Here is a 12,183-nt window from a genome sequence, read left to right on the forward strand (position 1 = left end):
CATCCATGGTGATTTGGGAATTAAGACATATAATATTATTTGGGCAGTGTCTTATATGACATTTCTCAATATCTGTAAATAACTATTGCAATTTTTCAAATTTTAAATCAATTACTCTTTGATATTATTTTTTAAATATAATTTTATTGTAGTTAGTATTATAGATATCTCCCATCCCCCACCTCTTTACTTCTTTCCTCCTAGCCCTTGCTCCACACCCCCCAGGTCTTCACTATGCTATTGCCTGTGTCCATGGGCTATGCATATAAGTATATTACTTCTTTGGTTTATCTCTTCTTGTCCTCCCAACCCCACATCGAATGAGATATATCAGTCTGTTCCATGTTTCCCTGATTTCGTTCTTATTTTGTTGGTCAATACATTTTGTTCATTAGATTACATAAATAAGTGAGATCATGTGATATGTGTCTTTCTCAGTTTGGCTTATCTCACTTAGCATAATATTTTTCAGGTCCATCTATGTTGTTCCAAAGGGTATGAGATTCCTCTTTTTTATAGCTGCATAGTATTCCATATTGTAAATTACTACAGGTTTTTAATCCATTCATCTATTGGGCTATTTTGAAATCTTAGCTATTGTAAATAACACTAGTATGAATAGAGGAGTGAATATATTCTTTCTGATTGATTTTTTTTTAGGATATGTACTCCCAGAAGTGGGATCCCTGGTTCAAATGGAAGTTCAATTTTTTAATTTTTTGAGGAAACTATATTGTTTTCCACAGTGTTAGCACCAGTTTGCAGTCCCACCAGCAGTGAACTAGTGTTCCCTTTTTTCCACAACCTCTCCAGCACTTGTTTGTTGATTTTTTCTTTTATGATAGCCAATCTGACAGGTGTGAGGTGATATCTCATTGTGGTTTTTATTTGCATTTCTCTGATGATGAGTGACTTTGAACATTTTTTCATGTGTCTCTTGGCCATTTGTATGTCCTCTTTAAAGAAATGTTTATTCAGGTCTTCTGCCCATTTTTTAAATTAGATTGTTTTCCTTTTGTTGACTTATGTGAGTAATTTATATATGTTACATATTAACCCTTTATCAGATATATCACTGGCAAATATGTTTTACCATTCAGTGAGTTCCCTTTTAAATTTTCTGATAGTTCTTTTGATGTTCAGAAGCTTTTTATTTTTATATAGTCCCATTTGTTTATTTTCTCCTTAGTTTCCTTTGCTCTAAGAGATGTATCCATAAACATATTGCTATATAAGATGTCTGATATTTGACTGCTTATGTTTGCCTCTAAGATTTTTATGGATTCATGCCTTAAATTTAAGTCTTTTATCCGCCTTTAGTTTATTCTTGTGTATGGTGTAAGTTGGTGGTCTAGTTTCATCTTTTTGCATTTGTCTGTCCAGTTTTCTCAGCACCATTTGTTGAAGAGACTGTCTTTACTCCATTGTATGTTCTTGTCTCCTACATGAGGTATTAACTCTTAGTAAAGTGGGAATGGAGGGATTATACCTCAACATAATAAAAGGCCATATATGAAAAATCTACAACCAATGTAATACTCAATGGGCAAAAACTAAAAGCTTTCCCTTAAGAACAGGAACAATACAATGATGTCCACTCTCACCACTCTTATTCAACATAGTACTGGAAGTCCTAGTCACAGCAATCAGACAAGGAGGAAATAAAACTGTCACTATTCACAGATGACATGATATTATACATAATATATCCTAAAAACTCCATGAGGAAACTATTAGACTTAATAAATGAATTTGGCCAGGATGCAGGATACAAAATCAATATCCACCAATCAATGGCATTTTTATACACCAATAATGATCTTTTAGAAAGAGAAACTAAAAAAGCAATTCCATTTGCCATTGCAACAACAACAAAAATAAGATATCTAAGAATAAACTTAACCAAGGAGGTAAAAGGCCTGTACTTGGAAAACTATAGGACATTGAAAGAAGAAGTAGAGGAAGATACAAACAAATAGAAGTGTATACCATGTTCATCGATTGTAAGAATTAAATCCTTAAAATGTCTATACTATCCAAATCAATCTACAGATTCAACTCTGTCTCTATTAAAATACTAATTGCATACTTTACAGAGCTAGAACAAATACTCCAAAAATTTATATGGAACCATAAAAGACCCCAAATAGCTGCATCAATCTTGAGAAAGAAGAACAAAGTTGGAGGGATCACAATACCAGATGTCAAACTATACTACAAAGACACTGTTCTGTACTCACAACATACTAGTACTGGCACAAGAACAGGCATATAGACCAATGGATCAGAACAGAGACCCCAGAAATTGACCCACACCTTTATGGTCAATTAATCTTTGACATTATTAAAAGGTCTTGACTTCTATGAGAAATTGTTTGGTGCCCTCATGGGAGGTTTTTATGGTATTTAAAATTAAAAAAAAAATTTTAGTCTTCCCTAAAAGTTTTCCAACAAAATTTTCCATGGCCAAAGTAACAATTTCTTTTACCATCTGTCCATCTAAACGTGTTTTCCTTTCTTATTTTTGGTGCAATTTTATCAAAGCCGTTTGGCAGATGCTCCAAGTTACAAGCTCAGATCCTGTTAAAAATTGTTTACAATGTTATTGTTGAACATTTATTCTTGCTCTAGTGACTAGTTTTGTTGATTCTATGTTTGATTGTGTCTAGGAGGTGTTTTATCAAATTCCCAAGATCTCTAGCAGTTGTGGTTTTTTTTTTTGTCTTTTCTGTACTGTAGTAAATTATAACCTCTGTTTGTCATGAATTTTATTATCCATCTTCTTCCAGTCTTAATGCCTTTTTTTAAAGTTAGTTTGTTCATACTTATTTTTTAATCTAAAATTAATTTAATTATATTGTAAATAATATAATCATCAGAATTTAAATTGAATCACCAACACCAATGTAGGTAGCTGTCACTGTAACTCATGCTGTCTCCAGAAAGTATTAAAATCTACCTAATAAAAGAATAACATGCTAATGGACCGTAACTTCGCGATGCCCACCAGCCAATCAGGAATGAGTATGCAAATTAACCCAACAAAGATTCTGAGTGGTTGAGAGCGGGGCAGGATGCTTGCATCATTGCCATGGCGACGACACAGGCATTCCACACCACCCCAGCCACTCCAGGCCTCTAGGCAGCATGGGAAGGAGGAAAGGCAGCTCTGGGCTGGAGCAGAAAGGTGGCTCTGGCCAGCGCGAAGGTGATGCCGGCAGCCAGGGGAAGGAAGGCCCATTCTTGCATGAATCTTTGTGCATCGGGCCTCAAGTAAAAGTATAAAAGATGATCAGTCTGTTGCTGTTGCTTGCATCAATGATGTGTTTATGTTAAAATTTAAAACAATGCAATGCAATTCAAAAATAACATCTGAGAAAACACTTAGAGTCAAATGTATTTTTACCAAAACAACAAAGCTTTGTTTCATGGTGAAATACTTTATACTTCTTCAGTTTTAAAATTTAAGTTAAAACTAGTTCTACTTAGATAAAGTTCAAAATTCAGTTTCTCAGGTACAACAGCTTCATTTCAAGTGCTCAATAGCCATATGTAGCTAATGGCTACCATACTGGGGTTACTGCAATTTCCAAAAAATATTTAAATGTTTAAAAATTAAGGACATACTTCTAAGTAATCCATGAGTGAAAAAAAAAAAAACAACACAACACATTACAGAGATTATAGAAAATACTAGAGGCCTGGTACACAAAATTCATGCACGGGGGTGTGTGTCTCTCAGCCCAGCATGCACTCTCTCCAATCTGGGACCACTCGCGCAGCCATTTTTTGTTGGGATTTATTTATCTTCTATAATTGAAACTTTGTAGCCTTGAGTGGAGGCCTGGGCCTGCCAGGGCAGGTGGAAAGTTTGGCTTCCTCCATCACCGGGGGCAACCCTAGCCTTCTGCTCTCTCTGTGGCCTCAACCGTCTTTGTTTGGTTAATTTGCATACTTGCCCATGATTGGCTGGTAGGCGTGACTTGTGGATGTAGCAGAGATGCAGTTAATTTGCATATTACTCTTTTATTAGATAGGATTTTAAACTGAATGGTAGTGAAAGCTAAACATACACAAATTTGTGATCTGTAGATAAGCTTGCATTTGATAGCTTTCTAGCATATGTTAAAACAAAATTAACATTTTACAGGAAATATGTTGGTAGAGACTGAGGAAATTATTATCTTCTCCTAGAGACTATTGAATGTGTTTGTCATTTAAGCAGGCACTAAAATTATGGGGACACCAGCTTGACCTTGCGAAGGCTGGTTTTAGATGTCATTAGCCAGGGATTACTCCAATTTTGCTGTTTCTTTAGGGGAATTCTTTAAACCTGATGTTCTTTTTACTCCTAAAGTATCACTCTTTGGAGATTACAGTGGAACACTTGGTGGACTGGGACCTAAAATTCAGCATTTTCTGCTGGGGGCACCTGCTGACATCTCTGATCTGCCCTTCCTGCCTTCCAGGACAAATTTCCCTGGACCCTTTGGAGGTTAAAATTCCCTGGTCAGCCAAATATTTGAAGGGTGTTTACATGCATAATTTCTAACACCTTGCTCCTACCAGATAAATGTGTTTATTCAGGTTCCCCATCAGTTTCTACCTGCTCTGTCTGCCTCCAGACTCCATTGGCCTTCTCTCCAGTCACTGTGAATTTCTGCTTGAGTGTAATCCCTGTGTCAGCAGGACAGGAAGGGCTCTCAGGGAAACCACAGGAATATGGCAGTAGTGTGATTCCTTAATCTTGATCACAGTGTATTGACTAAGGTTTCAGTGCCCGAGAATGTATGTTTATATTTGGTCACTTCACAGTGCATTCAAACAGATGTTTTATAATTATTATTCTGTGTTTCCTGCATAGTTCATCAATGTTGTTTTTGGAGAAATGGGAGCTGGAATCCTTCCCTAAGACTTTTAGCAGCTGGTTTGATCCACCAAAGAGGAAACAAGTGTGTACTCAGCAGACAATTTAAAGTGAACAAATCCCTGTTTTTCCTGCTTTACTTCAGTGTTGAAATGTGGTTTTTTTTTAATTAACAAATTCTAGAGTTCACTATTTTCACAGCCTGTGCCAAGACAACCCTCTTTTACCATTCTGCCCTGCCCACACCATGTCTTTCTTACTGATACACAAGACTGTGGAGTGTCCAGACATGCCCACACCTCCCTGCTCAACTCTCCAAGCCCCTGGAGTAACAGCAGTAAAGCAGCATCTGTCCCACCTACTGAAATGTTGTGGGCAGCATCTCTGGTTTTTAGTAATAAAGGAAAGAAAACACCATGTTTGTTAGAATTAAAAACAACTGCTTTAGAATTTTTAATGAATGATATGTTTTGAGTGACTTGCCTTTAGAATAATTGATTGTCATTTGGTAAAATGCTTATATTTTCTGTTATGACATGAATTAAGCTAACAATGAAAATATCAACACTTAAATAAATTCATCTTGCTATCCTAATGGAAATGCAATGGTTTTGACTTTTACTCAGTAGCTCTGAAGTTGCCAATCTGCTCACTTAGAAACAAGATGACCTTGGCTCACATATCCTGCAGTATTTACCAATTTTCCCAAACATAATACAGAGATGTTACACAATTTCAACTCAACTGCCATTAAGGTTCTTTATGAAAATTTAACAAGTGGTTTTAAATTTTCACATCTGTATATATAAAAGCTTAATATGCAAATTGTCCCCTCTGGAGTTCGAACAGGAGACCTGGAGTTCGATTGCTCGCTATGATGTATGCTGACCCCCAGCGGGCAGCATGGAACAAAGGAAGGCCCAGGTTGGTGTCCAGCAGCCAGGGAAGGAAGGGTTTAAAGTGGCAGTTGGACATTCCCCGAGGGGCCCCGTATTGTGAGAGGGTACAGGCCTGATTGAGTAGCCCCCCCTACACAAATTTTGTGCACCAGGCCTCTAGTAGACCAATAAATGCCTGAGAATAACAAAGGAAATAGATAAATGAGGAAATGAAAGCCACTGTCATTGAATCAATATTTTATTCATAAAGAGTAGAAAAGTAAAGATGGGAACGAACTGGAAATCCTGCCATGCATCTTGGGGAGTATGAAGACTTAATAGTGGTAATGGCTGTGTTTTGGTCCATAGGAAGTGAATTGCTGATATAATGAATAGTTCTGGCATGAAGGCTGTCTTAAGTATAAACCAAAATAAATCTCTGTTCTGCCTTGATATACTTTCCTGAATCTTTCTGGCAATTTTAGTCATGTCCTGTGTCTTGGGAAGGTTGGTGCCATGACCTCCTTACTCAGAGATTAGGATCCTGATTGGGCTTCTGACAGTAGAGGGTCTCTAACCAGCAGGTGAGCATTCAGACAGATCTGAGTCTGCATCTCTGATTCTGAATGTCCCCCAGCACTGTCACCCCCACCTCCACTTACCACCCCTCCCTGACGAAGGGAGATGGAGACCTTCTGCCATATGGCTTATAGAAAGGAAAATAAAGGTCTCCAGGGAGACATTACCCCATTCACTCCTATCCTGTTTCCAACAGACTCCCCAGAGAAGTTAAGGTGAATCTGAGCTGTGGCAGTACTTTGTGAGGCTAGATGGCACTTCCTTTTCAGAGGCGAGGCCTGGACCAATATCTGCTATCTTCTATGTTTTCTGGTCCTAGTCCACATGGCTTCCCTTGGCCCTATCGCAGGAGTAGCCCTACAAAAGACCCACATGATACAGACTCCTCCCCATTACCAGGCAGTCTGCGTGCTAAAATGTTCATATCACTCATCTGCCACCTTTGCAGATTCTCTTTATTCTCTGCCTTCTCCCATCCCACACACACCTTATGGGGGAGCCCCACTATACACCCAGACACTGACTTCATGAATGGTTTCTTCCTAATGTCAAGGGAGAATGGAAGGGGGAGCAGGTAAGGCTGAAACAGGGTTGAAAATCACCTTTGTTTTCCAACACCAGAAGACAGATATATGAGAGGGGACCCTAATTAGAAGATACATAATCTAAGTCAACTTTAGGGAAGTGCTTCTCTGCCCAAGCCCCCTTGGTACCTCATGGGGCTTCCATGTCCTTAGCCTGGTCTAAGGGCCACATCCTGACCAAGCCTGGCTCCTGGGATAACCCACCCCCACTTTGCTGAACATTAACACCAGGAAGTTCTCACATAGCTCCTTTGTTGTAATTCAATGTCCTCCTAGAGGGGTGAATAAAAGGGATACTTCTCCTGCCCCCTTTCCTCTTCTATTTGTCCACAGCCCCAAAGTTGTCCCTCTCCACATTGCAGAGTCATTGCTATGCCCTGACCATACACACATCAGGCAACTTAGAGTCACAATGCCTGTCCCCTTTACAGGAAAAGACAGAGCAGAAGAGGTGTGAAGTCACCTGGACAAGATCCCACATTGATTTGCTATCATAGTTTAAGGAGTGACTCCAGTGACCAGGACCCTGGGGGGAGGGGATACATAGAAGGATGAGGCTTGACCTGCCCTCAGGAAGTTTTGTTTCTATCAGAGAAAAGCTGAAAACTTCAAGAAATTCAATTCTAATGCAATGTGAGGTTCCATATAAGAAAGCACACTGGGGGTGGGGGTGTAGAGAGAAGGGAGGGTCCAGGTGCACTGAAAGACGTGATTTAGGACCTGAATGGGAGCTGAGAACTCAGGAACCCACACCGTCTTATTACAGAATACATGCACCTGGCGAATGGCATGGCCAGTGACCCATGGGATGGAGAGGACAAGTGGCTGGCTGAAAGCTGAACAGAGGGCTGAGGGGGGAAATAGCTGAACCTCACTGGAGTCCAGCATATGTTCAAATGGGTGCTCACTTCAGGAGACCTTTGTGCATTTCCTCAGATGCCTTCTGGATTCAGCTCAGTCCCTCCAGCCAGGACTCCCCACTGGGCCCTTCCTCAGAGCTTCACCCTTGGATTATCTGTCTTCCATGCACTTCTGTGAGCAGAAGGAGTATTGTTGCTGTAATGATGGCCTTTGTTTTCCCATAGGACCCCCTCAATTTTGTCCATGAGCTCCTTCATCTGGGCCTCCTGTACTGCCCCCTCTGCCCTGTTGTTGTAGCCACAGAAAGGTCTTGGTCACTGGTCTAGAACTGAGCTTAGACTGGCACTCTTCCTGGCCAAGGATGCTGTTTCCTGTTGCACTTCCATTTTTCCTCAACAGGATGAGCCTTAGCCTATTTGGGGTCTGTTCCTTATCCCTCAAATCTAGAAGCATCAAGAGAATTCAGAGGGATTGAGGTTAGAGCCTCACCCCTGGGTCTGCTCCATGACCCAGGGCAGACTGTCCTCTGAGGAAGGACAGATTAACATCTGCACCTGAGACTTTCCCTGGGCTCACATTTTGTTCTTTTTAATTTTTTTTATTGTGGTAAAATATACATAACCTAAAATGACCATTTTTATTATTTTTAGGTGTATAATTCAGTAGCATTGAGTACCTTCACACTGTTGCCCAAACATCACTCTTAAGCATATCAATAATTTTTTATCACCCCAAACAGAAACTCTGTCCCCATGAAACAATAACCTCTCATTCCTCCCTCCCCCAAAATCCTGCTAACCACCATTTTACTTTCTGTCTCAATAAATTTCACTATTCTAGGGACCTAGGATAAGTGTGTTTCTGCAAATTTGATCTTTTGTATCTGGCTTCTTTCACTTGGCATAGTGTTTTAAAGGTTCACTCATACTATAGCATGTGTCAGAATTTCCTTCTTTTTCAAGGCTGAAAAATATCTCATTATATGATGGACAACATTTTGTTTATTCTTCTTATATATGAATATGAGTTGTTTCCACTATCTGCTATTGTGAATAACGCAGCTATGAGTGTTAGTGTACACATGGCTGTTTGAGTCTCTGTTTTGACTTCTTCGGTGGCATATATCCAGAAATGAAAATGCTGGATCATATGGTAGAATACCACATTTTATGTTCATTTTTGAAACTTCTTCTCAGGTCACCTGTTCTCACCCAGATGGAAACCAGTCCTTCATGAATATGAGACCATGAGCTTTCCTAGGTATAACTGGGTGATGAGAATAGAAGTGCGTGGCCTCTGTGTCTACATCTTGTCCCTGAGGGGACTGACCACATCACCTCCTTCTGCTCTTCCAACAAGGAATATTAGGAATATGGGATCTTTCAACCAGATCCCAGGCTTGATAGCACAGAAATACGCTGAGGTCACATTCTTAGTCTATATCCTTGAAAGTTGGGCCAAATATTCCCACCCAGCTGAATATAGGAACTACTGTATGAGAGAAGACTATGGAACTACTGGATGGAGGAGGTGGAAGACTATGGAACTACTGGATGGAAGAGGTGGGTTGAGGGAGCAGTTGGGGGTGATCAGGCCACAGTGGAGTAGTTAGGCGTCAATCAGGCTGGCAGGGGAGCAGTTAGGAGGTGATCAGAGTGGCAGGAAGAAGCGGTTAGGGACAATCAGGCAGAAAGGCAAGCAGTTAGGAGCCAATGGTCCCGGATTGTGAGGGGGATGTCCAACTGTCGATTTAGGCCCGATCCCGGCAGTCAGACATCCCCTGACGGGTCCCAGATTGGAGAGGGTGTAGGCCATGTTGAGGGACACAAACCCCCACTCCCCAGTGCATGGATTTCATGCACCAGGCCTCTAGTACTTTAATAATGATAACTAAATACAGAAGAGATATTTCACACTTAAAGCTTTATGGTCCCAGAACTTTTTATCAATATTCATATATATTTTTGTGGCAGAAATGTAAGCTAGGGTGGTCAAGATTTTCCAGCATAAAAATCCATGATACAATTCTGTGGGGGATGTATATGGGCAATTCAGGGGGGAAAAGGAATAGTGTAAAATTTCTATTAGAAAAGAGCGTGTTTGAGAGAAACCAAGATGGCGGCATAGGTAAACACCTATACTGCTGCCTTGCACAATTTCAAAACTGCAACTAGAAGACAGAGGGGACATCGTTCAGAACCACCAGAAAGCTGGCTGAGGGGACATTCTACAACTAGAATCAAAATTAAAAGGACACTGAGACTCAGAGGAGCTGCAGAGGACAGAGGTACGGAGACTCGCACGCGGAAAGGGCGGGCGGTTGAATACTCAGTTGGCTTACTCAAACGGCAGGGAGACAAAGGCTCCCCTCTGCACTGAACTCCAGTTCCAGGTGAGATTCAGGGAACCCAGACTCATATGGGGTGAAACTGGACTGTCAGGAAAAAGCACACTGATACTCAGGGGAGCTCTGGAAGGCAGAGGTGCGGAGGCACGGCATGCAGAGAGGGCAGGCAGCAAGTGCATGGCTAGCTTTCTCGTTTGGGAGGGAAACAAAACCTCCTGACTACACTTAACTTCAGTTCTGGGTGAGTCTTTGGGTACCCACACTCATTTGGGGAGAAACTGGACTGTCTGGCAATGGGCAAAACTCGAGGGCAGCCTTCTCTCAGAGGGGTATGCAGCCATTTCCGTGGTACACTGAGACACAGGGGCCTCTTAGGGTGGGGCTGATGGGAAACCAAGGCTGTCTGCTCCACCCTGAGACTCTGTCCCATCCAAGGTGAGCACAGAAGCTCTCCTAGCATAGACACAGCTGATCCTCACAGTCAATTAGCCTGGAGGTCAACTCCCCCCAGTGATACTAACAACAATCTGGGCTTAACTACAACAAGGCTGAATGCACAGAACTTAAAGGGACACACCAAGAATGTACACCTCAGGTGACTGGGGAGGCTGAGCTACTGGGCCCTATAGGACACCTAGCACACAAAGCCACTCCATCAACTCAGGGAAGCAGCTAAAATATGGAGACAAAGAGGCAGGTCACAAATGAAGGAAATGGAGGAAAGCAAACAACTGGATATAGAGTTCAAAACCACGGTTATAAGGTTTTTCAAGAATTTCCTAGAAAATGCCAATAAATTAAACAAGAACCTTGAGGACATGAAAAGGGATCAACTAGAAATAAAGCATACACTGACTGAAATAAAAAATATTATACAGAGACATAGCAGACTAGAGGATCGCAAGTATCAAGTCAAAGATTTGGAATACAAAGAAGCAAAAAACACTCCTCCAGAAAAGCAAAAAAAAAAAAAAAAAAAAGAAGATAGTGTAAGAATCCTCTGGGACAACTTCAAGAATACCAACATCAGAATTATGGGGGTGCCAGAAGAAGTGAGAGAGCAAGATACTAAAAACCTATTTGAAGAAATAGTGACAGAAAACTTCCCCCACCTGGTGAAAGAAATAGACTTACAAGTCCAGGAAGCACACAGAACCACAAACAAAAGGAATCCAAAGAGGACCACACCAAGACATATGATAATTAAAATTCAAGAGAAAAATACAAAGAGAGAATATTAAAAGCAGCAAGAGAAAAACAGTTAGTTACCTACAAGAGAGCACCCATACAATTGTCAGCTGATTTCTCAACAGAAACTATGCAGGCCAGACGGGAATGGCAAGAAATATTCAAAGTGATGAATAGCAAGAAACTACAACCAAGAGTACTCTACCCAGCAAAGTTATCATTCAGAATTGAAGGTCAGATAAAGAGCTTCACAGATAAGAAAAAGCTAAAGGAGTTCATCACCACCAAACCAGAATTATATGAAATGCTGAAAGGTATTCTTTAAGAAGAAGAAGAAGCAAAAGATAAAGATAAAAATTATGAACAACAAATAGGTATCTATCAACAAGTGAATCTAAAAACCAAGGGAATAAAAAATCTGATGAATAGTATTAACTGGTGAATATAATAGAATTGGGCATAGAAAGGGAGTGGACTGACAATTCTCAGAGGAAAAGGGGTATGGGGGTGTGGGAAGAGACTGGCCAAAAATCATACTCCTATGGATGAGGACAGTGGGGTGGCAGGGAGGTAAGGGCAGAGGGTGAGGTGGGAACCCGTTGGAGGGGATCTAAGGGGGGGGAAAAGAGGAAAAATTGTAATAATCTGAACAATAAAGACTCATTTAAAAAAAGAAAGAAAAGAGCGTGTTTGTATATTTTTACAATTACTTATGGTGGGTATCCAATTTCTATGTCATTTATATATATTTTTAATTACTTTATTGATTAAGGTATCAGATATTTGTCCTCAACTCCCCCCCCCCTATTTCCATCCCAAACCCCTCCACACGCATGCCCCCACTCCCCTGTTGTCCATGATCACTGGTTAGGCTCATAT

The sequence above is a fragment of the Cnephaeus nilssonii genome, assembly GCF_951640355.1.
Source record: "Cnephaeus nilssonii genome assembly, chromosome: 12".
NCBI classification, from domain to species: Eukaryota; Metazoa; Chordata; class Mammalia; order Chiroptera; family Vespertilionidae; genus Cnephaeus; species Cnephaeus nilssonii.